Here is a 22993-nt window from a genome sequence, read left to right as displayed (position 1 = left end):
ATGGAGAGCACAGGTGCTCCAGCTAGAGGCGGCACTTATGGAGGGCACAGGTGCACCAACTAGGGGTGGCACTCATGGAGAGCACTGGCGCACTGGGCAGGGGCGGCACTCATGGAGAGCACAGGCGCAACGGGCAGGGGTGGCACTCATCGAGAGCACAGGCACACCGGGTAGGGTTAAGGGCAGCACTGATGGAGAGCACAGGTGCACCGGGCAGGGGCGGCACTCATGGAGAGCACAGGCGCACTGGGCAGGGGCGGCACTCATGGAGAGCACAGGCGCACCGGGCAGGGGCGGTACTCATGGAGAGCGCAGGTGCACTGGGCATGGAGAGCACAGGCGCACCGGGCAGGGGTGGCACTCATGGAGAGCACAGGTGCACCAGCTAGGGGTGGCACTCATGGAGAGCACAGGCGCACCGGGCAGGGGCGGCACTCATGGAGAGCACATGCCACCAGGCAGGGACGGCACTCATGGAGAGCACAGGAGCAACAGCTAGGGGCGGCACTCATGGAGAGCACAGGTGCACCAGCTAGGGGCGGCACTCATGGAGAGCACAGATGCACTGGGCAGAGGCGTCACTCATGGAGAGCATCGGCGCACCAGCTAGGGACGGCACTCACGGAAAGCACAGGCGCACTGGGCAGGGGTGGCACTCATGGAGAGCAGAGGCGCACCAGCTGGCAGGGGCGGCACTCATGGAGAGCACAGGCGCACCGGGCAGGGGCGGCACTCATGGAGAGCACAAGTGCACCGGCCAGGGGTGGCACTCACGGAGAGCACAGGCGCACCAGCTAGGGGCGGCACTCATGGAGAGCACAGGCGCACCGGGTAGGGGCTGCACTTATGGAGAGCACAGGCGCACCACGCAGGGGCATCACTCATGGAGAGCACAGGCGCACGAGCTAGGGGCGGCTCTCACTGTAGATAGACGCCATGGAATAATCACAGCCGCTGTAGACGCCATAGAATAATCTGAGCCACTGTAGACACCATGGAATAATCACAGCCACTGTAGACGCCATAGAATAATCACAGCCGCTGTAGATAGACACCATGGAATAATCACAGCCGCTGTAGACGCCATAGAATAATCTGAGCCACTGTAGACACCATGGAATAATCACAGCCACTGTAGACGCCATAGAATAATCACAGCCGTTGTAGACACCATGGAATAATCACAGCTGCTGTAGACGCCATGGAATAATCACAGCCGCTGTAGACACCATGGAATAATCACAGCTGCTGTAGACACAATGGAATAATCACAGCCACTGTAGACGCCATGGAATAATCACAGCCACTGTAGATAGACGCCATGGAATAATCACAGCCGCTGTAGACGCCATAGAATAATCTGAGCCACTGTAGACACCATGGAATAATCACAGCCACTGTAGACGCCATAGAATAATCACAGCCGTTGTAGACACCATGGAATAATCACAGCTGCTGTAGACGCCATGGAATAATCACAGCCGCTGTAGACACCATGGAATAATCACAGCTGCTGTAGACACAATGGAATAATCACAGCCACTGTAGACGCCATGGAATAATCACAGCCACTGTAGATAGATGCCATGGAATAATCACAGCCGCTGTAGACGCCATGGAATAATCACAGCCACTGTAGATGCCATGGAATAATCACAGCCACTGTAGAAGCCATAGAATAATCACAGCTGCTGTATATAGACACCATGGCATAATCACAGCCGCTGTAGACGCCATGGAATAATCACAGCCGCTGTAGACGCCATGGAATAATCACAGCCACTGTAGACGCCATGGAATAATAACAGCAGCTGTAGATGCCATGGAATAATCACAGCCGCTGTAGACGCCACGGAATAATCACAGCCTCTGTAGACACCATGGAATAATCACAGCCACTGTAGATAGATGCCATGGAATAATCACAGCCGCTGTAGACGCCATGGAATAATCACAGCCATTGTAGATAGACGCCATGGAATAATCACAGCCGCTGTAGACACCATGGAATAATCACAGCCACTGTAGATAGACGCCATGGAATAATCACAGCCGCTGTAGACGCCATGGAATAATCACAGCCGCTGTAGATAGACGCCATGGAATAATCACAGCCACTGTAGACACCATGGAATAATCACAGCCGCTGTAGACGCCATGGAATAATCACAGCCGCTGTAGACGCCATGGAATAATCACAGCTAGACGCCATGGAATAATCACAGCCACTGTAGACACCATGGAAAAATTACAGCCATTGTAGATAGACGCCATAGAATAATCACAGCCACTGTAGACGCCATGGAATAATCACAGCTACTGTAGATAGACACCATGGAATAATCACACCCACTGTAGACTCCATGGAATAATCACAGCTGCTGTAGACGCCATGGAATAATCACAGCCACTGTAGACACCATATAATAATCACAGCTGCTGTAGATAGACACCATGGCATAATCACAGCCGCTTTAGACGCCATGGAATAATCACAGCCACTGTAGACGCCATGGAATAATCACAGCCGCTGTAGACACCATGGAATAATCACAGCCGCTGTAGACACCATGGAATAATCACAGCCACTGTAGACGCCATGGAATAATCACAACCGCTGTAGACACCATGGAATAATCACAGCCACTGTAGACACCATGGAATAATCACAGCCACTGTAGACGCCATGGAATAATCACAACCGCTGTAGACACCATGGAATAATCACAACCGCTGTAGACACCATGGAATAATCACAGCCGCTGTAGACACCATGGAATAATCACAGCTACTCTAGACGCCATGGAATAATCACAGCCACTGTAGATAGACACCATGGAATAATCACAGCCACTGTAGACTCCATGGAATAATCACAGCTGCTGTAGACGCCATGGAATAATCACAGCCACTGTAGACGCCATATAATAATCACAGCTGCTGTAGATAGACACCATGGCATAATCACAGCCGCTTTAGACGCCATGGAATAATCACAGCCACTGTAGACGCCATGGAATAATCACAGCCGCTGTAGACACCATGGAATAATCACAGCCGCTGTAGACACCATGGAATAATCACAGCCACTGTAGACGCCATGGAATAATCACAACCGCTGTAGACACCATGGAATAATCACAGCCACTGTAGACACCATGGAATAATCACAGCTACTCTAGACGCCATGGAATAATCACAGCCACTGTAGACACCATGGAATAATCACAGCCACTGTAGACACCATGGAATAATCACAGCTACTCTAGACGCCATGGAATAATCACAGCCACTGTAGATAGACACCATGGAATAATCACAGCTGCTGTAGACGCCATGGAATAATCACAGCCACTGTAGACGCCATAGAATAATCACAGCCACTGTAGACGCCATATAATAATCACAGCTGCTGTAGATAGACACCATGGCATAATCACAGCCGCTTTAGACGCCATGGAATAATCACAGCCACTGTAGACTCCATGGAATAATCACAGCTGCTGTAGACGCCATGGAATAATCACAGCCACTGTAGACGCCATATAATAATCACAGCTGCTGTAGATAGACACCATGGCATAATCACAGCCGCTTTAGACGCCATGGAATAATCACAGCCGCTTTAGACGCCATGGAATAATCACAGCCACTGTAGACGCCATGGAATAATCACAGCCGCTGTAGACACCATGGAATAATCACAGCCACTGTAGACGCCATGGAATAATCACAACCGCTGTAGACACCATGGAATAATCACAACCGCTGTAGACACCATGGAATAATCACAGCCGCTGTAGACACCATGGAATAATCACAGCCACTGTAGACACCATGGAATAATCACAGCCACTGTAGACACCATGGAATAATCACAGCCACTGTAGACACCATGGAATAATCACAGCTACTCTAGACGCCATGGAATAATCACAGCCACTGTAGATAGACACCATGGAATAATCACAGCTGCTGTAGACGCCATGGAATAATCACAGCCACTGTAGACGCCATAGAATAATCACAGCCACTGTAGACGCCATATAATAATCACAGCTGCTGTAGATAGACACCATGATTTGTAGACACCATGGAATAATCACAACCGCTGTAGACACCATGGAATAATCACAGCCGCTGTAGACACCATGGAATAATCACAGCCACTGTAGACGCCATGGAATAATCACAGCCGCTGTAGACACCATGGAATAATCACAGCCACTGTAGACGCCATGGAATAATCACAACCGCTGTAGACACCATGGAATAATCACAACCGCTGTAGACACCATGGAATAATCACAGCCACTGTAGACGCCATGGAATAATCACAACCGCTGTAGACACCATGGAATAATCACAGCCGCTGTAGACACCATGGAATAATCACAGCCACTGTAGACGCCATGGAATAATCACAGCCGCTGTAGACACCATGGAATAATCACAGCCACTGTAGACACCATGGAATAATCACAACCGCTGTAGACACCATGGAATAATCACAACCGCTGTAGACACCATGGAATAATCACAGCCGCTGTAGACGCCATGGAATAATCACAACCGCTGTAGACACCATGGAATAATCACAGCCGCTGTAGACACCATGGAATAATCACAGCCACTGTATGGTAATTCGTGATGTCTTGTAATGTGCTTTTTATTCATTGAAGTGCTCTTCTGCATGGCGTGTGCCACTTTACAGTCGCGTCAGAGCACTTGAGGCTAGTAGTGGGTAAAGAGGGGTCCGTGGTGTTCCCCCAGCTGGCTGCGCAGCAGGGCGCGAGGAGATCACATGAGGGGCTACAGGTTTTGCAATGTGGATCGTGATCTGCGTGGTGCGCGTGAGGCGTGATAGCGCCTTGCACAGTTCACGCAGCGCCGATGGTCATGCGCTGCTGGCACCTCAACACCTGCATTCAATAGAATTTGTCATCCCAGGGCTGAATTTCCCTAGGAAGGTGTGGGTCTTTAATCCCCTGCAAAATGAGAGGGAGTCTGTGTCTAGCTCGGGTGGGGTTCTGTAGGCCGAGGCTTGTTTGGGAGGTGTTCTTCCCCCACACCTGTACATTTAGCCAGTTGGATGACAGGTTAAGTTCGCTGGTCTGAACTGTAGTCATTTGGTTGAGATGTAAGGGCGGGATGCTGTAGAGAGCTGTTGTGGCGCCCTACCCTATCAAGGAATACCGTATTGTCGAGACATATTGTTATAAAGTGGGGCACTCCCACTGCAAAGATTGTATGGGCAGCGTACAGTAGTTCTGAGCCCTTGATAATTAGCTGGTGGTCTTTGCGGGAGCCCCATGTGACGGACATTGTGGTAAGTCAATTTGGATGTTGCAACCGCAAGGATGAGGGTGATGAGCTGGGACTCTGGGATTAGGGGGAGAACACACCTAAGAAGCCACAAATGGTCAGAGTTCTGTTAGGTCGTAGAGTTCACTTGCTGAATAAAGGACAGCTCACTGTCAAATGTTATTCCAAGGTTTCAGGCTTGTGAACAGGTAGTTTGTCGAGGAATTGATCGCGCCACGTTGGCTCCATGGTACCGAGCTGGAGGATTTCCATCTTGGCGGACATTAATGCAGGGTTTGTTTTGGTTCTTCTAATGTCCATCACCGGTCAGGCAGATTGCTGTCACTATATGTTTACCAGTGTTTTAGGATTCTATGAGTCTGTGTCAGTGGGCCCAAGCAAATGGTAAACAGGATGGTGATCGAGATGCTTTGGGGTGCTCCAGAACTTGTAGTTGCCGTTGTCTTTGTAAGCTTTACTTCTGAAGTCGTATGGCAAAAAGGCGCTTCTTTCATTTTCGTATCTGACTGAGAGTTCTTCTATGTTTCGCAAGGCTGACTTCTTTCCATATCCAGGGTGGATGTCCTGAGAATGTGCTTGGTTTCTGCCCATGAGAATGTGCTTGATTTGTGCCCTGAGAATGTGCTTGGTTTCTGCCCTGAGAATGTGCTTCATTTGTGCCCTGAGAATCTGCTTGGTTTGTGCCCTGAGAATCTGCTTGGTTTCTGCACTGAGAATGTGCTTGGTCTGCCCCGAGAATGTGCCTGGTTTCTTCCCTGCCATTAGAATGTGCTTGGTTTCTGCCCTGAGAATGTGTTTGGTTTCTGCATTGAGAATGTGCTTGGTTTCTGCCCAACCATGAGAATGTACTTGGTTTCTGCCCTGAGAATGTGCTTGGTTTCTGCCCTGCCATGAGAATGTGCTTGGTTTCTGCCCTGCCATGAGAATGTGCTTGGTTTCTGTCCTGAGAATGTGCTTGGTTTCTGCCCTGAGAATCTGCTTGGTTTCTGCCCTGAGAATGTGCTTGGTTTCTGCCCTGCCATGAGTATGTGCTTGGTTTCTGCCCTGAGAATGTGTTTGGCTTCTGCCCTGAGAATGTGCTTGGTCTGCCCTGGGAATGTGCTTGGTTTCTGCCGTGCCATGAGAATGTGCTTAGTTTCTGCCCTGCCGTGAGAATGTGCTTCGTTTCTGCCCTAAGAATGTGCTTGGTTTCTGCCTTGAGAATGTGCTTCGTTTCTGCCCTGAGAATGTGCTTGGTGTCTGCCCTGCCATGTGAATGTGCTTGGTTTCCGCCCTGAGAATGTGCCTGGTTTCTGCTCTTCCATAAGAATGTGCTTGGTTTCTGCAATGAGAATGTGCTTGGTTTCTGCCCTGAGAATGTGGTTGGTTTCTGCCCTGGGAATGTGATTGGTTTCTTCCCTGCCATGTGAATGTGCTTGGTTTCTGCCCTGGGAATGTGCTTGGTTTCTGCCCTGAGCAAGGCAGCAAACACCACAGGGTGGGTGTCAGTCGTAGCACAATGCTGGAATTCTCTCCCTCTTGCAATCAGATCGGAAGGTTCTTTTTGGCCATTCAGAGCCATGGTGAAATCCTGGCTCTCAGCCTAAACACCTGGCCATCCACCTACACATACTCCTAGCCTCATCTCTCCACCATCTAAAAATGTATGTCCTATTTAAATCCTAAACCGGACCACCTGTAACTCGGTCCTCACTCTCCACTGTAATTATTTTGTATTTTTGTATTTTGTAACTGTTCAGATTTTGTATTAATGTATGTACCCTGTTTTTATTCCTGTGCTCATGTAACGATATGAAACTCTGCTGTGCACATGATTATGCGCCCAGCTACCTGAGTGTTCAGATGCGCTCTATAAATAAACTAAACTAAACTACGTGTACTGTGCCCAGCGGGGGACAGAGTAGGCAGCAAGGCAGCAAACACCCCACGGTGGGTGTCAGTGGTAGAAGTGTACTGTGCCCGGCGTACTCTGTCCCCCGCCGGGCACCGCTGTCCTGGTGCCTAAAGCCCTTCCCTCCACATGCTGGATGAGCTTCCATGCTCTATGCTAAGAAGCACATCGCTTGGCAAGTCCAAAACGCTGCCAAGAGCTGCGCCCTGCTGGTCCCAGTGCTGGTCCCAGTGCGCCCACCACCAGGCCTCCCTAAGCCAAGACAGTAACAGTGTGAAGCCGAGAGCCAGCGTTCAAGGCGAGCTGCGCTCGGGCTATCGACTGCCAAACCAGAAAAGTTCTTATTTTCACTTCCCCACTGCACCCCATTGTGTGATCTTGGTTAACTCGCTTCACATCGCGCACCCCCGTCCCACCTGCCATGTGTTGAAGCGTTTAGCAACGCTCTGTAGGCTGGCATTAGGCATCTCATAAAGACTTCGCCATTTGCATTTACTTTCTCACCCCCCACTTGAGCTGTGGGGCCCCCCTTCCATAAGGCACTTTACCTCCCGTGGTATTTAAAGCCTCGCCAAACACTGAGCTCTGTCCGTCCTTCCGTTTAAGTCCGATGGCTTCTGGAATGGAAACATTCCAAAACAATCAGCCGAACACCTCAGCGCTCTCCCTAAATTGCCTTCTCTGAAGATAAATGGACTGTGGTGTTGGCTCCACACAATACCCCCAGAGCCTCCCCCGCGCACACACGCCCACACGCCACCCCCACCCCCTCCAGCCCAGATACTCATGGCTTGTGCAAGCACCCCAAGGTGACTGCTATCTCTTAATTAAATCCTAGCACACTGGGGAAAAAAACAACACTGTTCCTTCATCACCCCCAGGAGCTGGCTTTATCCTGTGCTCTCCCCTCCCCCATTCCATCCTCTCTCCCTGCTCTCCCTCCTCGCCCCACCCCTCCTACCTTCCGGCCTCACCTGCCCACTCCATCGCTCATAGCCCTCCCTGTCCCCCTTTTCACCCCATCTCTCTTCTCCCTCCTCCATCTCTCCTTCCATCCTCCTCTGCCCCTCCACCCTCTCGCCCTCCCATCTTCTTACCTCCTCTTCCCCCACCTTTCCCCTCCTACTCCCTCTCTTTAATCTCTCTTTACAGGCCTTCCACTCAAGTCTCCTGAAAGCTACTATGTTCGCCCTCTCTCTCCCCCCTATTTCTCTGTATGCCTCTCTGTCTCTTTATCTTTCCCTCTCTCACTCTATCCATATCTCTCGGTTCTCTCTCTCTCTCTCTCTTGCGCTGACTCTCTATGTCCCTGTCCCCGTAAACCCTTTCTCTCTCGTGCTCCCTCATTCTCTCTTTCTTTCTCTCTCTGTTCCTCTGTCCCTCTCTGTTATCTATCTGTTACCCTCTGTCTCCGTAGCGCCCTCTCTCTCTCTCTCTCTCTCTCTCTCTCTCTCTCTAGGTCTCTCTTTCCTACTCTCGGTCTCCATCGCTTTATCTCTGTCTGTCTCTCTCTCTGTCTCTGACTTTCTCTATCTCTCTCTCTCTCTCGCTCTCTCTCTCTCTCTGTCTGTATGTTCCAGTGTGTCTCTGTATCTCTCTCTCTGTGTCATTCTGGCTTTATCCTCCTATCGTTGTCTCTATCTATTTCCCTCCATCTGTCTCTCTTTCTCTCTCTATTCCCCTGTCCCTCTCTGTTATCTATCTGTTACCCTCTGTCTCCCTAGCTCTCTCTCTTTCTCTCTCTCTCTCTCTCTCTCTCTCTCTCTCTCTCTCTCTATCACTCTCGGTCCCTCTTTCCTACTCTCGGTCCCTGTCTCTTTATCTCTGCCTGTATCTCTCCCTGTCTCTGTCCTTCTCTCTCTCTGTGTCTCTCTCTCTCTCTATGTTCCATTGTGTCTCTGTATCTCTCTGTGATTCTGGCTTTATCCTCCTATCGTTGTCTCTAACTATTTCCCTCCATCTGTCTCTCTTTCTTTCTCTTTCTATTCCCCTGTCCCTCTCTGTTATCTATCTGTTACCCTCTGTCTCTCTAGCTCTCTCTCTCTCTCTCTCTCTCTCTCTCTCTCTCTCTCTCTCTCTCTCTCTCTCTCTCTCTCTATCACTCTCGGTCCCTCTTTCCTACTCTCGGTCCCTGTCTCTTTATCTCTGCCTGTCTCTCTCCCTGTCTCTGTCCTTCTCTCTCTCTCTGTCTCTATGTTCCCTTGTGTCTCTGTATCTCTCTCTCTATCTGTCATTCTGGCCTTATCCTCCTATCTTTATCTATTTCCCTCCACCTGTCTCTCTCTGTCTTTCTCTGTCTGGCTCTCTCTGACTCTCTCTCTTCCTGGCTTTCTCTGTTTGGCTGCCTCTGTCTCTCTCTGTCTTTCGCTCTTTGGCTCTCTCTGACTCTCTCTCTTCCTGGCTTTCTCTGTTTGGCTGCCTCTGTCTCTCTCTGTCTTTTGCTGTTTGGCTCTCTCTGACTCTCTCTCTTCCTGGCTTTGTCTGTGTGGCTGCCTCTGTCTCTCTCTGTCTTTCGCTGTTTGGCTCTCTCTGACTCTCTCTCTCTGTCTTTCTCTGTTTGGCTCTCTCTGACTCTCTCTCTCTGTCTTTCTCTGTTTGGCTGCCTCTGTCTCTCTCTGTCTTTCGCTGTTTGGCTCTCTCTGACTCTCTCTCTTCCTGGCTTTCTCTGTTTGGCTGCCTCTGTCTCTCTGTCTTTCGCTGTTTGGCTCCCTCTGACTCTCTCTCTCTGTCTTTCTCTGTTTGGCTGCCTCTGTCTCTCTGTCTTTTGCTGTTTGGCTCTCTCTGACTCTCTCTCTCTGTCTTTCTCTGTGTGGCTGCCTCTGTCTCTCTCTGTCTTTAACTGTTTGGCTCTCTCTGAATCTCTCTCTCTGTCTTTCTCTGTTTGGCTGCCTCTGTCTCTCTCTGTCTTTCGCTGTTTGGCTCTCTCTGACTCTCTCTGTCTTTCTCTGTTTGGCTGCCTCTGTCTCTCTCTGTCTTTCGCTGTTTGGCTCTCTCTGACTCTCTCTCTCTCTGTCTTTCTCTGTTTGGCTGCCTCTGTCTTTCTTTGTCTCTATATCTCTTTGTTTCTCTCTATACCTCCCTCTCACACTATATATAATTTGTGAGCAAGCGCTATGTGAAGCGCGAAACGCGTCAACAGGACATATCCCATTGGTGTCCTGCCTCTGGTGCATGTTGTTCTGCTTTTTGATTTTAAATGCTAATAAACTTGTAGTCAATTGACCTCAAGTTTTTTCTTTGTTGTGGGTCTTCTTGACTTTCTCACAGCTCGGAGTGAATTTTTTGCCACTTCACACACATTCCACAACGCCACCTAGTAGCCATCACTAGAATTTCACCTCCAGTTCTGAGCCACATAAATGCTCCAACCGCAAGGCTGTCAGGACTGTACTGCACTGATGATCCCTAATAAGGGGGAAACGAGGTATGCAGTTGTCCTGACAGCCTTGCAAAGGTCTGTCTTGGGTTGATTAAGCGATGTATGAAATAGCACTGCCCTCTTAGACAAAGACAATATCCTGGAGAAAAAGGTTTGCATTTGGGCTAATTTGCATAACCACAATGCCTTGCTGATTTGGCTCTGCACTGGAGGTGAACTTCCAGTGATGGCTACTAGGTGGCGTTGTGGAATGTGTGACTTGGCTCAAATGGACTTTTCTACTATATATATATATATTTCTGAGGCTTGTGGAATCTGCTTAGATCACATGCTGTGCATAGGCCGACATCTAGTGGAAGCTGCGAAGTATTACAGTTTGTTTTTCGAAAATCGAAAAAGGGCGTCGACACAGGGCGTGCCAGTAATACTATCCCTAGTGTGACGTCCACTGTACCCATGATCCCTCACGCGTCTAGGATCCCCAGATTGTTTTTTTCCGCCATTCTGGTCGGAAGCACTTCATCGGAGTTCCCTGGCTTTGCCATATTTACACTTAAAACTATTCTAATTTGCCCCATTTTCTCACCCCTACGTCGACCAGCATCTCGACGCCGAACCGGGGAGGAGATCAACGTCGAAACCCGACGGATCGGGCCTTGAGGCTTCCGCCTCGGCTCGGGCCTGGGCCGCTGGCCTCGGCCCTACAGTAGGGAGAGTGGGGGGTGGTACACTTCCACACTCGGTTAGAAACACCTTCTTACCTACACACACTTGCCCGCTGCCCACAGGCGCGTATGGAGGGTACGCCCTTTCAGTTTTGCCCCAAGTGTAATAAAAAATACCCTTGGGTAGATAAGCACGCTACGTGCAACCTTTGCCTGCCCAGAGACCACCCCGAGGCGGGTTGCAGGGCCTGTAGCAGGTTTAAGACAAAAACTCTTAAGGACCGCTCCACCAAGCGTTGGGCCCACCACGCCAAGCTAGCAGCTATGGAGGCGGAGGGTACCTTCAGCGACGGCAGCGACGCCGGACTTTCGGACGGCGAGGGCACCAAGGCGTCGAAAGACAGCCTAACGCACGTCCCCGGCCTCGGAAGGTCGTCCGTCCCGGCGACTATGGGGAAGTCCCCCGGCGACAAGAGCGTTACACATACACACGCTAAACACAAAAAACCCACCCGAGATTCGACGTCGTCGAAACCTCGGAAAGAGGCACAAAAGGAGCGGTCCGAAAGGACGTCCTCTGGGCGGTCCCGGTCGAGGTCGCCGCACGACGTCAGGCAAGCCTCCACACTTGCACATAGTGCCTCGCCCATTAACATCACGGAAGATCACTCGTCCGGAGACGAACACGGCTTCCATCCCCAGCCTGCACCCCAGGGAAAGGGTACATCACTTGGGAGTGAGGAGGGCCCAGTTTCGAAGCCTAGTTCGAAACACAGGGATTCCACCTCCGATCCTCGACGCCAGGCGTCGAAAGATAAGGGAAAGGGTAAACACACTTCCACCCACGGGGAAGGGGGTAAGCAACAAAGGAAACAACCCTTGCAATCCCCCACTACTATAGAACTGACTTCCCCGTCCAAGTCTTCTCAGGGACAGTCCATAGAGAGTTCCAGCAGGGTCACCCCAAGCTCAAAACTCTGGTCATGCGAGGACATTGACAGAGTAATGTCAAGGATGTCCTCCTTAGCAAATTTCTTCGAAAGACACCCTGACCAACTCCTAGCTTTTAACCCTCAGGAATCTTCTCCCTCAGGTTCAAGGGACCCTATCCTTTCAAATAAAAGGCCCCGGGTCGAGACACCAGTAAAGGCTTCAGAACCCTTCGAAGTCCAACCCTATTCTTGCTTTTTCCCTACAGGCCAAGGAGACTCTTCCCTTATAGAGGGCCAGGATTTTGAGACACCAGAAGATCTCGCAGTGTCAGATTATTACGGGGAGGACGAAGACGAGGATGAGACAGAAAATAGCCCTGATATTTTCAGAATGGACTCACCAGTCGAAAGGGAAGCCCCAGTGTCTGATTCCCCAATAGATAATCAGCCCCTCCTGAATGAACTGCTCTCTCGGGCAGCTAACCACTTCCACATAGACACACAAGGTGTCCAAGAGGAGAGGGACTTCGCGGAGGAACTAATAGGGGAAAGGAAGACAGTAGCCCAGACCATTCCCATCCTGAAATCTATTCAACGCAGAATAGCACCATCCCTTGTCAACCCAAACTTGACAAGACCTGTAAACCCGAGAGTAGAGAAGCTGTTTAAAGCAGCCCAGTCGGACCCTCTATATATTAGAGGCCAACTTAAGCCAGACTCTCTAGTCGTAACTAACACCCGCAAGAGAGCTGGAACCCCATTATCTTCCTCGGAGGCTCCCCCCGACAAGGAAAGTAAGAAACTCTATGGTTTTGGTAGAAAAGTAGCTTCCACGGCAGCCTACCAAACCAGAATCGCGAATTCCACCACACTGTTGGCCAGCTACAACTGCCATCAGTGGGAAGAAGTGGCAGCACTAATAGATTCCGCTCCCGAACCCCTTAAGAGCCAGCTATCTCGCATTTGTGCAGAGGGAAGAAACGTATCAGGCTGCATTTTAAAAGCAACTTTAGACGCCGCAGACAATGCGGGTAGAATTATAGCAGAGGGGACTGTCATCAAAAGACATGCTTAGTTGAGACAGTCGGGATTCAGAGCAGAAACACAAGCTGCACTCTTAGACAAACCAGTGGAAAGTGATCTCCTGTTTGGAAAGGCAGTCGAGGACGCACTAAAAAACGCTAAGGAGGAATTCGACACCCTCAAATCCCTTGGCCAGTTAACTACAAAACCACCTAACCAAAGAGGGAACGGCAATTTTCGTCGCCCCCGCGGCCAAAATTCCAAAAGAGGAAATAGCTATTCCCACACCCAGGGTACACAGTGGAACACCAACTCACAACAGTCTACCCAGGGGTATGGTAGGGCTAGTAGAAGAGGACGTGGTAGAGGCAGAGGCAGCCCCAGTAAAGGAGGCGGCACGCCTCCACCGAAGCAGTGACGCTCATTTCAGGGTCCCTTCCCATGCAACCCCAGTAGGGGGACGAATATCCAGCTTCACCCAGGCATGGGAAGGGATAACATCCGACAGATGGGTGCTGTCGACAGTATCCAAGGGGTACTGTATAGAACTACTGCAACGTCCCCGAAACCACCCTCCAAGACAAAAAGTCCACTCTTTGGAACATCAAAAGATCCTCCTCGAGGAAGTCTACAATCTGCTCCTAAAGGACGCGATAGAACTCGTCCCAGGACACCAGGTAAACAAGGGTATCTATTCAACTTACTTCCTTGTGCCAAAGAAAGATTTAACAATGCGCCCAGTATTGGACTTACGGCCTGCCAACAAGTATGTCAAGCCCCAAAAATTCCGTATGACCACGCTACAAGAGGTAATCCCACTCCTAAAAAAGGGGGATTACATGGCAACCTTGGATATGAAAGATGCCTATTTTCATATTTCTATGCTCCCGGCGCACAGAAAATACTTGTGCTTCAAGGTGGACAGTCGCCACTACCAATTCAAGGTACTGCCCTTCGGAATAGCTTCAGCACCAAGGGTATTCACCAAGGTACTGGCGGTGGCAGCTGCACACCTACGCAGGGAGGCAATCCCAGTGTACCCTTATCTAGACGACTGGCTCATAACGGGGGAAACCCCAGGAATCTGCAGATCAAACATTCAGAGGACTATCGACCTCCTCCACGAATTAGGCTTCTCTATCAACGAGAAGAAGTCAAGTCTGGTGCCAAGCACCTCAAAACAGTTTCTAGGAGCTATCCTAGATACTCAGAGAGAATTGACCTTCCCTTCGGAAGAAAGAATTCGGAATATACTTCTGCAAATTCCGCATTATCAGTCAGGTCAACAGATAAAAGTACGCAAAGCTATGCGGTTACTGGGCATGATGGCGTCATGCATTTACCTGGTCCCCCACGCGCGTCTGCGCATGCGTCCCATGCAGGAATGGTTGGCGAAACAGTGGTCTCAGGCAAGTGGTCAGTGGGACGATCTAGTGGTCGTTTCGCCAACACTCGTACAGAGCCTACACTGGTGGACAAGAGAGAATATCGCAAAGGGGAAACCCTTTTACGATCCCGAAGTACAGGCAGTGGTTACTACAGATGCATGCCTGACTGGTTGGGGAGCTCACCATCTCCACCACACAGCTCAGGGTCTCTGGTCTCACTCAGTAGCCAAGAACCACATCAATCTGCTAGAGCTTCTGGCAGTATTCCGAGCGCTGCAGGCGTTCGAGCCCCATCTACTGAACTTGTCGGTGCAGATCAGGACGGACAGCACGACAGCCATGTTCTATCTGAACAAGCAAGGAGGGACTCGTTCGCCAAATCTGTCCAAGCTTGCCCAGAAAATATGGATATGGGCACTCAGACGGAACATCTTCCTGTCATCGCAACATGTTCCAGGGGAGCTCAATTCCCTAGCGGATGCTCTAAGCAGAGACCCCCTCCCAGAAGAACACGAATGGGTCCTTCACAGAGACGTAGTAGAAGATCTCTTCTCTCAGTGGGGTTTCCCCACTATAGACCTATTCGCCACAAGCGAAAACAAACAATGCCCAGGATTTGCATCCAGGTTCCCCCAAACGGACTCCCAGGGGAATGCCCTGTGGATGAACTGGTCAGGGATGTTTGCGTACGCTTTTCCACCAACTCCTCTCATCAGGAAGGTGGTGTACAAGATGAACAAGGAATCAATGACGCTCATCCTAGTTGCTCCCATGTGGGCGAGACAACCATGGTTTCCACACCTACGCAGGATGGCGGTGTGCGAGCCCATCAGACTCCCAGCCTGGCACAACCTTCTGTCCCAGCAACAAGGTCAAACACTGCATCAGGAACCCAACTCTATGAACCTAGCAGCATGGCTCCTGAAGTCATAGAGTTTGGACATCTCAAATTACCACAGAGGTGTATGGACATTCTAAAAGAGTCCAGGAAACCAAATACAAGACACTGTTACTTTGACAAGTGGAAAAGATTCGTTATCTGGTGCCAGAATAAACAAATCAACCCGGTTGATTGCACTCCTTCCAACGTTGTAACATACATGCTCCACCTGCTGGATGCAGGGTTGGTTTTTAACTCTCTGAAAGTACACCTGGCAGCCCTCTCGGCTTACACCACATCCCATAACAGGGTCTCGTGGTGGAAAGTACCAGTGGTTAAAGCCTTCATGGAAGGAGTAAAGAGACTTCACCCTCCTATTTCGAACCCACCGCCAGGATGGGACCTCAACGTGGTGCTAGCTAAGCTCATGGGGCCCCCCTTCGAACCCATGCATAAAAGTAGTCTCAAACACCTGACTTATAAAACGGCCTTCTTAGTAGCCATTACCTCCATAAGAAGGGTCAGTGAAATTCAGGCTCTGTCAGTGCAAGATCCTTTCTTTACTATCCACAAGGACAAACTGGTTTTACGCACACACCCTAGGTTCTCACCAAAATTCATATCCAAGTTCCATGTAAACCAGTCCATCGAGCTTCCGGCTTTCTTCCAAAACCCACAAAGCTCGGCTGAGGTGAAACTACACACCCTAGATGTGCGTAGGGCGGTCTTATACTATGTAAATAAAACCAGACCGCTAAGGAAAACAGATCAACTGTTTGTCTCCGTAGCTACAGGCAGAGAGGGGGATCGCGTCTCTAAGGGCGGTATCTCTAAGTGGATTATCAACTGTATACAGCTGTGTTACTCTCTTTCAAAAAAGACTCTGCCGTTTACACCAAGGGCCCACTCTTCTAGAGGCATTGGGGCCACTCTGGCTTTCATTGCAAATGTTCCCCTCGACACCATTTGCAAAGCAGCTACTTGGAGCTCTATTCACACTTTTACTCAGCATTACTGCATTGACACTCATTCCAAGACAGATACACAAGTGGGACAAGCGGTTCTAAGACACCTGTTTGCTCATGACCCTTCTCACATCCCACCTCCTTCTTCTGGTACTGCTCGCTAATCTATGCACAGCATGTGATCTAAGCAGATTCCACAAGCCTCAGAAGGGATACATTACTCACCGTAATCGTATTTCTGATGCTTGTATCTGCTTAGATTCACATGCGACCCACCCTTCCTCCCCTCCGAGAGAAGGCGCATGGTTGCTTGTAGTCTTACCTTTCTGTCTATCTGCTTGGACTATCTGTACTCACGCTACTCCTCATGCTACCTCATGTCAGGAAAAACACAATCTGGGGATCCTAGACGCGTGAGGGATCATGGGTACAGTGGACGTCACACTAGGGATAGTATTACTGGCACGCCCTGTGTCGACGCCCTTTTTCGATTTTCGAAAAACAAACTGTAATACTCCGCAGCTTCCACTAGATGTCGGCCTATGCACAGCATGTGAATCTAAGCAGATACAAGCATCAGAAATACGATTACAGTGAGTAATGTATCCCATATATATATATACACATATATGAGTTTACACAGCACATTGCACTTTAAAAAAACAGTAGGCACTGGCACCCGCAAGGGTTGCCAGTTGTCGCCTGCAAAATGCTCGTCATATGGACATAAGGACGCTGGACCAGCATACTGCCCTTCACACTCTGAGACAACACATTGCCCATCAGGGCAAACCTTTTAGTGCCAGTATCCCTTGTCAGCCCTCCAAGCACATTGCACTTTTATGAATTCATGGGACACGGGTGCCCGCAAGGGTTCAATGCCAGTGATCCACTGTATGACATCTAAAGCATGTGATGATTTGACATCAGTAGAATGCTTTCCGCCTGCTGATCCAGGCAGAGACCCCACCAGACAGCATTCCTCGGGGGCAAGCAGGGCATCGGCATCCGCAAGGGTTTTACTGCCGACGACCCTTTGCGCCACGTTCACAATGTATGCTTTACCTTACATCAGCTCACTGCACTTTATATATCTAGAGGGCAGATAGACATCCGTGGTGACTCAGTGCACCCGACATAATGAGGCAGCCAGAGAACCCACTAGGGAGCGCTCGCTTGGGGCAAGTAGGACATAGGTATGTGTATGGATTTAATGCCAATGACCTTTTATGTCATGCCCGAGACACACTCGATCTCGCACTAGCACATTGCATTTTATATACCAATAAGGGGGTACCTTATATACCATAAATATTCTATACTCATACTCTCAGTTTATATTCATACTTGCTGCTAGTACTCTGGTTTGATTATAAATCATATCTGTGGTGCACCAAGCAGCTAACTTACATACACTTATGCAATCTAGGATATTCCAAGATGGCGGTATTCATGCACTCAGTGGTTTCACTTAGCATGCTAGAAGCCACCGTCAACAACATCAATGTAGCACCAAAATGTCTACTATATATCACCAGTCCTCTTTCTTTTACACTTACACCGACGAAGCCCGTGCAGGGTGAAACGCATTGTTTTTCTGTTCTTGCTGCTGCCTTCTTGTCCAAGACTAATGCTTCAATAAAGGACTTCTATGCACAGCAGTGACGCCTGGGATCCAGTTAATTTTTCAATCTTTAATTTTGCCTGAGTGCCGCTGCACCCGGGATTGTGGGACAGTCCACCCCCTTCTATTAAACAGGATACATGTTATTAATTGAACACCAAATATTCATTTATCTCCAATTTAAATTCTCACATGAATCTCATGTGCTTTCTGTGATTATTTGCAGTGTTGTGAGCAGTGAGGGCCTTTTTCGCTGTGGAACACGCTGCAAATAATCAGAGTAATCATACAAATATGCTATTCATGTGAGAATTTAAATTGGTGTTAAATAAAAATGTGGTGTTCAATTAATTAGTGAAATTAACATGTATCAAGTTTATTGCAAAACAAATCAATGAAAAGAAAGACACACTAACCCATCTAAACAATTTGAAAACAAAAAAAAAAACACAAGACCAGTTTAGCACAGACAGTGCGATGATGAGCACTTTCTACAAATGACCTGTAGATGGCGGGTGGAACACCACAAAACCTAATGGCACAAACCCCTAAAATTAATTACCTCAGGAACAGGATGACCTATCGATCTAGAAATAGGTGCATTCATTCAGCAATGAAATAAAGAATATTCCATGCAAAATACATGACGCCAGACCTCACCCTTCATGAGGAGTTAAGTCCCTAAAACCAACGCCATATACAAACCCACGGACATACCCAACTTTGTTTTATATAAATATATATATATAGAGATATATAGATGTCTTTCTCTATTTGGCTGTCTCTGTCTCTCTTTCTATATCCTTCTATCTGATTGTTTCTCTCTCTTTCTCCCTCCCTCCCTCTCAATATATACATATATATATTTCTGAGGCTTGTGGAATCTGCTTAGATCACATGCTGTGCATAGGCCGACATCTAGTGGAACTGCGGAGTATTACAGTTTGTTTTTCGAAACTCGAAAATGGGCGTCGACACAGGGCGTGCCAGTAATACTATCCCTAGTGTGACGTCCACTGTACCCAAGATCCCTCACGCGTCTAGGATCCTCAGATTGTTTTTTTCCGCCATACTGGTCGGAAGCATTTTGCGGAGTCCCCTGGCCTTAGCCATACTTTTGCTAAAAATTTTAAAATAATAATCTATTGACATCCTTCCCCACCCCAACGTCGAACTTCGACACTCGACGCCGGCTGGAGAAGAAATCGACCGTCGGCTGCTGCACGACGGATTTGGGCCTCGGAAGGCCGCTGGCCTCGGCCCGGCCTTGGAAGGCCTCTGGCCTCGGCCCTGCAAGTAGGGAGAGTGGGGGGTGGTACATACTCTACACTCTTGGTATATTAGGTACACCTTATACATTTCCTACACTTAACAGCCCGCTGCCCCAAGGTGCGTATGGAGGGTACCCCTTTTCAATTCTGCCCCAAGTGCAATCGCAAATACCCTTGGGTCGACAGGCACGCCACGTGCAATCTCTGCTTGCTGAGGGACCACCCCGAAGCGAACTGCAGAGCGTGTAGTAGGTTTAAACCTAAGACACTTAAGGACCGTTCAACGAAGCGTTGGGCCCACCACGCCAGGCAGGCGGCCATGGCAGCGGAGGGCGCCTTCAGCGACGGCAGCAACGCCGTACTTTCGGACGGCGAGGGCATTACGGCGTCGAAAGACAGCCGAGCGCAGGTCCCCGACCTCGGAAGGTCGTCCGGCAGGGCGGCTATGGGGAAGACCCCCGGCGACACAAGCGCTTCACATACTACACACACTAAACACACTAAGTCCAACCGAGACTCGACGACGTCGAGTTCTCGGAAAGAGGCACAAACAGAACGGTCCGATTCGGTGTCCTCTGGGCGCTCTCGATCAAGATCGCCGCATGACTCCAGGCAATCATCCACTCTTGCCAAGAGTGCCTCACTCCCTAGGCTAACAGAAGTTTGATCGTCGGAAGACAAAGACGACTTCCACCCCCAGGCCGCGCTCCAGGAGTCGGAGCCCGCAGTTAAAACCAGCGAGGCCCCACGCTCGAAGGACAGGGACACCACCCCCGATCCCCGATGCCAGGCGTCGAAAAACTCCGGAGCCACTAAAGGACAGGGAAAACATTTTTCCACTCACGGGGAGGGGGGAAAACAGCAGAAGAAACAACCTTTGCACTCTTCCACACCTGTGAAACACACCACTCCCCCTAAACAGACAGACAAAACCAGGTCTGCTGATATGTCTAAAACCAGCAAAGCTACTCAAGATAAATCCCATAGACTTGCTGAGAGAGTCATTCCTAGTTCCAAAAAATGGTCCAGTGAAGACATAGATAGGGTCATGTCAAGAATGTCTTCTTTGGCAGATTTTTATGATAACAATCCAGAACATTTCCTCTCGTATGATCCACAGGGGGCGACACCCTCAGGCTCTACCGATCCTATCCCCCCGAGTAAAAAGCCCCGGTTTGAAACTCCGATAAGGTCAGAACCCTTCGAGGTACAACCATACGCAAGACCATACTCACTGTATCAGGGAGAGGCTTCCTTTTGTGAGGACCAAGAATTTGGTATGATAGAAGAGCAAACCGGGACGGGCTACTATGGGGATGATGAGGCCCAGGAAGAGGAAGAGGAGGACCCGGAAACATACAGAGTAGATTCCCCGGTAGAGAACGAAGCCCCGGTTACCAACTCCCCGGTCGATAACTAACCCCTCCTAAACGAGGTTCTCGCACGCGCAACAGAACATTTCCACATTGACACCCACGGTGTCCAGGAGGAAAGGGACTTCGCAGAAGAGTTAGTGGGAGAAAGGAGGCCTGTTGCCCAGACCATCCCTATCCTTAAGTCCATTCAGCGGAGAATAGATCCGTCCCTGGTGAACCCGAACCTCACCAGAGCAGTCAATCCCAGGGTTGAAAAACTTTTCAGGGCGGCCCAGTCTGACCCTCTCTATATAAGAGGACATCTGAAGCCAGACTCCCTATTGGTCACCAACACTCGTAAGAGGGCTGGAACACCTTTGTCATCGTCCGAAACTCCTCCCGACAAGGAGAGCAAAAAACTATACGGTTTCAGCAGGAAAGTAGCCTCAACGTCCGCCTATCAAGCAAGGATTGCAAACTCCACCACCCTGTTGGCCAGCTACAACTGCCATCAGTGGGAAGAAGTCGCGGCACTCATAGCCTCTGCTCCTGAACCTTTAAAGGCCAGTTAGCTCAGATTTCCGCAGAGGGTAGAGCCTTGTCTGGTTGCATTTTGAAAGCAACCTTCGACGCCGCGGACAACGCAGGCAGATTGATAGCGGAAGGCACTGTTATCAAAAGACATGCGTGGTTGCGGCAGTCTGGTTTTAAGGCAGAAACCCAGGCATCATTGTTGGACAAACCGGTGGAAACCGATCTGTTGTTTGGTAAGGCGGTCGAAGACGCACTGAAGAATGCCAAGGACGAATACGAAACACTCAAGTCCCTTGGCCAGTTAACCAATAAACCCCCAACCAGAGAGGGAATAGTAATTTTCGTCGCCCACGCGGCCAAAATTCCCAGAGAGGATCTACCTATTCCCAAGGGCAGGGTACACAGTGGAACAACAACCAACAGTCTACCCAGGGTTACGGCAGGGGTAATAGGAGAGGTCGTGGTAAAGGCAGAGGCAGCCCCAACAAGGGAGGCGGCACTCCTCCACCAAAGCAGTGACGCTCAGTTCAGGGTCCCTTCTCATGCAACCCCAGTAGGGGGACGCATTTCCATCTTCACCCAGGCTTGGGAAGGGATCACATCAGACAGATGGGTGCTGTCAACAGTATCCACAGGATATTGTATAGAACTACTGCAGCGTCCCCGGAACCATCCTCCACGACAAAGAGTACACTCTTTAGAACATCAGAAGATTCTCCTCGAGGAGATCGCCATTCTGCTAGAAAAGGACACGATAGAACTCGTCCCGGGACACCAGGTAAACAAGGGTATTTATTCAACTTACTTCCTTGTGCCAAAGAAAGATTTGACAATGCGCCCAGTATTGGACTTACGGCCTGCCAACAAGTATGTCAAGCCCCAAAAATTTCGTATGACCACGCTACAAGAGCTAATCCCCCTCCTAAAAAAGGGGGATTACATGGCAACTTTGGATATGAAAGATGCTTATTTTCATATTTCCATGTTCCCAGCGCACAGAAAATATTTGCGCTTCAAGGTGGACAGCAGACACTACCATTTCAAGGTACTGCCCTTAGGGATAGCTTCAGCACCAAGGGTATTCACCAAGGTACTGGCGGTGGCGGCTGCACACCTACGCAGGGAGGCAATCCCAGTGTACCCTTATCTGGACGACTGGCTCATAACGGGGGAAACCCCAGGAATTTGCAGGACAAACATTCAAAGGACGATCGACTTCCTCCACGAGTTAGGCTTCTCAATCAACGAGAAAAAGTCAAGCCTGGTGCCAAGCACCTCCAAACAATTCCTAGGAGCAATCCTAGATACTCAAAAGGGGTTGACCTTTCCTTCAGAAGAAAGAATTCAGAATATACTACTGCAAATTCCGCATTATCAGTCCGGTCAACAAATAACGGTACGCAAAGCAATGCGTTTACTGGGCATGATGGCGTCATGTATTTACCTGGTCCCCCACGCTCTCCTGCGCATGCGTCCCATGCAGGAATGGTTGGCGAAACAGTGGTCTCAGGCAAGTGGTCAGTGGGACGATCTAGTGGTCGTTTCGCCAACACTGGTACAAAGCCTTCACTGGTGGACAAGAGAGAATCTCGCACAGGGGAAACCTTTTTACGATCCCGAAGTACAGGCAATAGTCACTACAGATGCATGCCTGAAGGGGTGGGGAGCTCACCATCTCCACCACACAGCTCAGGGTCTCTGGTCTCACTCAGTGGCCAAGAACCACATCAACCTGCTAGAGCTTCTGGCAGTATTCAGAGT

This window comes from Ambystoma mexicanum, chromosome 14 (genome assembly GCF_040938575.1).
Source record: "Ambystoma mexicanum isolate Mex_15411 chromosome 14, UKY_AmexF1_1, whole genome shotgun sequence".
In the NCBI taxonomy this organism is placed as follows: Eukaryota; Metazoa; Chordata; class Amphibia; order Caudata; family Ambystomatidae; genus Ambystoma; species Ambystoma mexicanum.
The sequence above is the reverse complement of the archived record's forward strand: the minus strand, read 5'-3'. Positions refer to the sequence as shown.